The 6935-nt window shown below is 44.9% G+C and overlaps 1 pseudogene; it reads left to right on the top strand.

Moving 5' to 3' along the window:
- Positions 1–1417: 1417 nt before the first annotated feature.
- Positions 1418–2342, top strand: LOC102876508 (annotated as a pseudogene).
- Positions 2343–6935: the final 4593 nt, after the last annotated feature.

Raw genomic sequence — 6935 nt, 5'->3', positions numbered from 1 at the left:
GTTGTACTGTCTCCCAGGGAAGGTGACGTGTCCTGTAGAACTCCCGTGTAGATTATGTTTTCCTTTGTGGTCTGTTTCCTGGCTTCCCCTCTGCCCAGGGGCACGCTCTCAGCACCTCCTCCCGCCAGCTTTTCCTGTTTACCTGCAATATGCCTCTTCTCCAAGGAAATTAGAAGAGTGATATTGTTGTTGTTTTTGATTGCTGTCGAGTCTAGCATGACTCATAGTGACTTTTTAACAAAAGACCTGAAGCTCTTTCATAACAACTGCTGTTTATCAAAGTTCACAGATTTTCCAGAGGCCTGCTGTTTAGGAAGTGGATGCCACTCTCAAATACTTGACAGGAAGAGCTATTCCTTACAGGAGATGATGCTTGGAAAGGTGGAGGGTCAGCCAGGTTATTTCCACAACAGCTTGGTTGATAGCTCCGGGTGATGGCTGGATCCGTGGTGGTGCCCTGAGGTCACAGGGCTGTGGTGGGGGCTGAGGTGTGTGGTTGTGGAGCTGCAAGGGGGGCGGGGGAAGGGGAGGAAAGCAAGGGACTAGGGGGGACCTAAGAAGCGCAGGGCTTGGGCACTACCACCAAGAGGTGGGGGCAGGGCTTGGGCGCTGCTGGTTGTTTATGCAGCAGCACCCTGTGTGTCGGGGGTCGCACAGTGGCGGGTAGTCTTCGCTCCTCTGAAGTTCTGCAGTGGGTGGCTGACTATTGCTCTTCCTGGGTGTCCTCCCGGCCCCGTAGAAAGGTTAAATTGAAGAATATCAAAATACATATCTGTCGCAAGCCTGGGACGTCAGGCCGTTCCAGACGCGCCTGCTGAAGCCGTGAGTGGCCTGGCAGAAGTGACGCCATAAACAAGCTTCGTGGTGTTCAGTGGGGCCGGGCTGGGGGCCATAACTGGCCTTTCGTTTTGCATGCGGATGGTCCCCTCAGGAGTTTCGGAGCACCATCACTTTATGGTATGTGTGAAGATAACCCAGAGAGAGAAGAAGTTGTTAAGACTACTCTGGTGATGCTCTTGGGAGAAGACTAAGTGCTGAGAGTGAGGGACTCCATTTTGTAACCAATACGTCATTTTAAAATGCATACGCCTCTAGAGCAGTAAACTGAAAGCGGTGGGGGGAGGGGGAAAAGAGCGCTGGCCCAAACATCAGCCAATCCTGTATCGCCCTATTTTCATGCCCTTCCTTTGAATCAGCCAATCCTGTATCGCCCTGTTTTCCCCTTTAAACAGGCGGGACAGCCCAGAACCTCTGCAGTGGCCATTTTCCCTGCTGTACAGCTGTACAGGGTTTGGAGCTGGCCTGGATTTGACCCTTGCATCGGTGTCGGCTCCTTGGTGACTTGGGGGGAACTGGATTTGGGGCACAACAAGAGTGGTATTTAGCAGGTGCTTTGGTCCTTCAAGAACTGAGCACCATGGATCAAAACAACAGCCTCCCACCATACGCCCAGGTCCTGGCCCCCCCACAGGGTGCACTGACCCCTGGGATCCCAGCTTTCAGCCCCATGATGCCATGTGGCACTGGCCTGACACCACAACCCATCCAGGGTACCAACAGCCTGACTCTTTTGGAGGAGCAGCGACAGCAGCAGCAGCAACAGCAGCAAGCAGTGGCGGCGACAGCCCAGCAGTCCACATCCCATCAGGCGCCCACAGGGGCCCCAGGACAAGCACCCCAGCTCTTCCACTCTCAGACTCTTACAACCGCGCCTCTGCCAGGTACCACCCCACTGTACCCATCCCCAATGACGCCCATGACTCCTATTACTCCCGCCACACCAGCTTCCGAGAGCTCTGGAATTGTACCTCAGCTGCAAGATATCATCTCCACGCTAAATCTTGGTTGTAAACTTGACCTAAAGACCATTGCACTTCATGCCCGAAATGCTAAATATATCCCCAAGCGGTTTGCTGCTGTGATCATGAGATTAAGAGAACCACGGACCACAGCGCTGGTGTTCAGCTCCGGGAAGATGGTGTGCACTGGTGCCAAGAGTGAAGCGCAGTCCAGGCTAGCGGCAAGGAAGTATGCCAGGGTTGTGCAGAAGCTGGGCTTCCCCGCCAAGTTTCTGGACTTCCAAGATCCAGAACATGGTGGGAAGCTGCGACGTGAAGTTCCCGATCCTCCTAGAAGACCTTGTACTCACCCACCAGCAGTTCAGCAGCTATGAGCCAGAGTTGTTCCCAGGTTTAATTTATAGGATGATCAAGACCAGGATTGTTCTTCTTATTTTTGTTTCTGGAAAAGTTGTATTAACAGGTGCTAAAGTCAGAGCGGAGATCTACGAGGCTTTTGAGAACATCTACCCAATTCTGAAAGGTTTCCGGAAGACCACATAATGGCTGCACTACGTCTGCATCCTCATGCACCCCAAGCAAGACCAGCTGGCCCTGCCGCCAATTACTGCTGTGGCTCAGGCTCCTGCTAGGGGGTTGTGGATGGAGGTGGCCGAGGGGGCCCCTCTGGGAGCCACTGACACACAGCAGTCCTTGGCGGAAGTTAATTTCAAACCTCACTGCTGTTGACAAGCGGCTAAATGGATAAGTGTCCAATGTTAGCCACCTCTACGATGGATTGGACTTTTGTTTTCCTCATCAACCAGTTTTTTATTTCTACCAGGAGAGTAAAGATCTTTTATAAAAAAAAAAAAGTACATATCTATCATTAAGTGTTCTCCAGATGTTTGATAATGGCCTACCCAACAATCACCCAACAACAAATCATAAATTTCCCATTGAATTCTCACTCTTTCACCCTCTTTTATTCATTTTCTAAATAAATTTTATTTATTCCAAGCTTGTATATAGACATTCCTTTGAATGTATGTATTCATTACTTGAATCATACCCTCAACATTCTTTTAGATCACTATGACAAAATTTTAGCCAATCTCCATTCTCTGGTATTTAATCTTTTCAGCCATATTTCTGATAAAGAGATAATTCTAAAATGCAAATACGATAATATCCTGTCCTAAATAAATATTTTACAAAATTTCCTTTATTTAACCAGGGAAAATATATACTCATCAATATGACCTACAAACCTTTGACTGTGTTAACATACTTTGTTTACTGTATATCCTGTCATTAGTTTAATGTCAAGGGTTTACTTTTCCAAATGGTTTTTCTGTCCCTTGACATCCCAACATTCGACTCTTCTAAAATTTAGCTAGTTGATCAAAACATGGATATTATGTATAATTGGAGAACATTTCCTCTACCAAATACTATAATACTGAAGATGTATGAGTCAGCCCTAACACAAGTGTTGATTGGTCATGAAAATTGCACACAGCATTGAGAAACCAAAAGAAAAAGATGCTGAAATAAAAGTGCTGAACAGAAAATTTCAAAAGGCAGCTCAGGGAGATAAATCAAACTACTATAACGGAATGTGCAGAGACTTCAAATTGTAGGATAAAACAGGAAGAACTCACTCAGCATTTCTCAAGCTGAAGGAACTGTAAAACAGATTCAAACCTCAAGTTGCAATACCTAAGGATTCTATAAGCAAAATCTTGAATGATCCAGGAAACCTCAAAAAAAGGTGGAGAGAATATACAGAAATATTGAACCAAAATGACATGTCCAACACTGAGACATTTCAGCAAGGGCCATGTGCTCAAGAGTCAGTGGTAACTGAAGGGAGATGGTCAAGCTTCACTGAAGGCACTGACCAAAAATAAGGCCCTGCAATCAGTAGGATACCAATAGAAATGCTTTAAATGACAAAGGCAGACCTGGAAGTTCTCACCAACCTATGCCAGGAAATTTGGAGAACAGCTGCCTGGCTGACTGAAAAAAAGATCAATGGCTGTTCCCATTGCCCCGAAAGGTACTCCAACAGAATGTAGTAATTATTGAACAATATCATTAATATTAGATGCAAGCAAAATATAGCTGAACCATACATACACAGAAAACTGCAAGAGATGTTCAAGCTGGGCTTAGAAGAGGCCATGGCACCAGGGATATGATTACTGATGTTAGATGGACAAAGCAAAGAATACCAGAATATCTATTTGTGCTTTATTGACTATGCAAAAGCATTTTACTGTGTGCATCATAATACACTATAGACAACATTGAGAAAAATGGAAATTTTAGAACACTTAATTGTGCTCATGCAAAACACATAACCGGAACAAGAAGCTATTGTGTGAACAGAGCAAGGAAACACTCCATGATTTAAAGCTGGGAAAGGTGTGTATCAGGGTTATATGCTTTTCCCATACCTATTTAATATATGACTCTGAGAAGAATGGGAATCTCAAAACACTTGATTGTGCTCATGCAAAACCTTTACTTGGACCAGGAGGAAGTCATCAGAACAGAGTAAGGAAACTGCATGGTTCAAAATTGGGAAGAGTGTACGCCAGGGATGTGTCCTATCTCTGTACCTTTTCAATCTAGATGCAGAAAAAATTATCCAGAAGGCTGGGCTCTATGAGGAGAAGTGTAGCATAGGGATTGGAGGAAGAGCCATCCACAATCTGTGTTATGCAGGTGACAAAACCCTTCTTGCTGAAACTGAGGACCTGAAGCACTTGCTGCAGAAGGTCAAGGACTGCCGCCTTCAATATGGATTGAAGCTCAACATCAAGAAAACAAAGATTCTCACCATTGGGCTGATTGGCAGCATCATGACAGATGATGAAGAGATTGAGATTGTTAACAGCTTTAGTTTTCTTGGCTCCACAGTCAACACTCTTGATACCAGCTGCCAGGAAATTTAAAAGATGAATTGCATTGGGAAAGTCTGCTGTCAGAGACCTCTCCAAAGTGCTGAAGAGCAATAATATCAGTCTGGAGAGAAAGGTGTGCCTAATCTAGGCCATAGTTTTTGCAATTATTTCCTATGCATCAGAGAGCTGGACAATGACTAGGGATGATAGAAGGATAATTAATACCTTTAAGCTGTGGTGCTGGAGAAGAGTATTGAATATACCGTGGACTGCTAGGAAAACAAACAAATTTATCCTAGAGAGGGTGACACCAGGCTGCTCCTTGGAGGCAAGGGTTCTGAAGCTTCATCTGACATATTTTGGACATGTTGTAAGGAAGGACCCGTCTTTGGAGAGAGAAGTCATGTTTGAAAGGGTGGAGGGACAGCACAAGAGACAAAGACCCTTGATGAGATGGATTGACTCAGTAACGGGGGTAATGGGTGTAGGTGTGTAAGAGACAATAAGATTGGCACAAGATAGAGCAGGGATTAGGACAGTTTTGCATAGGGTAGCTAAGAGTCACAGGCGACTCGATGGCACGTAACAACAACAACAACAACATTTAATGTATATGTTGAGCAAATTATTAGAAAAGCTTGACTCTTTAAATAAGAATGTGGCATCAGGATTTGAGGAAAAGTCATCAATAACCTTTGTTATGTAAGTGACACAGCCTTGCTTGTTGAAAGTGAGGGAGACTTTAAACATTTGTTGCAGAAGGTTAAACCTGCAGCCTTAAATATGGACTGCACCTCAATGTTAAGAAAAAAAATCCTCACCGCTGGACCAATGGGCAACATCATGATGGACAGTCAAAGGATTAAGACTTTCAATGACTTCCTCTTACTTGCATCCACAATCAATACATTTGAACCAGCATTCAGGAGATTGGAGAAGTATTGCACAGGGAAAGTCTGCAGTCAGGGACTTCTCAAAACATTGAAGAATAATGATGTCAGTTTGAGGACTCAGGTGTGCCTGATTCAGGCCATGGTCTTTTCAGTCTCTTGCTATGTATCTGGGAGCTGGACAATGAATAAGGATGCCAGAAGAAAGATCAATGTCTTTGAAATATGGCACTAAGGATGCGTGCTAAAGATTTCATGGATTGACAAAAGAACAGAGACATGTCTTGGAGAAGGTGCAGCCAGAGTGCTCCTTGGAGATAAAGATGACGAAGCTTCATCTCACAGACTTTGACCACGTTGGTAGGAGAGGTTATGCCCTGGAGAAGAATATTATGCTTAGGAAGGTGGAGTGGCCATAAGGGAGAGGAAGACACTCAACTATGTGGGTTAAAGGAGCGACTGCAGCATTGGCCTTGTGCATGTCAGATATTGTGAGGATAGGACAGGATAAGACAGGGTTCAGTGCAGTTGCTCATAGTGTGGCTAAGAGCTGTACTCGACAGCACCTAACAACAACAACACAAAAGAATTTCCTGAGCCTACTCAGTTGGTTAATTTGAGACAATATGGAATATGAAGCTTAACATCAAGAAGACAAAGATTCTCACCACTGGGCCAATTGCAGCACCATGATAGATGGAGAAGTGATTGAGGTGGCTAACAATTACAACTTGCTTCTCTCCACAAACAACACTCTTGGCACAACCAGTCAGAAAATCAAAAGACAAATTGTGCTGGGAAAATCTGCCTCCAGGGACCTTTACAGAGTACTGAGAAGCAACGATGTCAGTCTAGAGACTAAGGTGTGCCTAATCCAGGTCGTGGTCTTCACAATTACTTGCTATGCATCAGAGAGCTTGACAATGACTAAGGTTAACAGTAGAAGAATCAATGCCTTTGAGTTGTGGTACTGATTTAGAGTCTTAAACATATCATGGACTGTCAAGAAAACAAGTAGGTCTGCCTTTGGAGAGGGTGAAGCCATGTTTCTCCTTGGATGCAAGGATTTTTGAAGCTCCATCTCACATACTGTGGGCACATGGCCAGGAGAGACAAATCCTTGGAGAAGCACATGAAGTTTGGAAGGGTGGAGGAACAGTGCAGGAGAGGAAGACCCCAGAGGAGATGGATTGACACTGTAACTGGGGCAATGGAGATTGGTGTGCCAGAGTCAGTGAGACTGGCTCAAGGCAGGGCAGGCTTCAGAGCTGTTGTACATAGTGTTGCTATGAGTCCCAGTTTACTCAATGACACATAACAAAGACAATGAATATCTGGTAGATGGAAGGAAAGTA

This window comes from Elephantulus edwardii, unplaced genomic scaffold (assembly GCF_000299155.1).
Source record: "Elephantulus edwardii isolate Elephantulus edwardi_28Jun2011 unplaced genomic scaffold, EleEdw1.0 scaffold00007, whole genome shotgun sequence".
Classification (NCBI taxonomy): Eukaryota; Metazoa; Chordata; class Mammalia; order Macroscelidea; family Macroscelididae; genus Elephantulus; species Elephantulus edwardii.
Note: the sequence above shows the minus strand (reverse complement) of the source record. Positions and strands in the feature narration are given on the sequence as shown.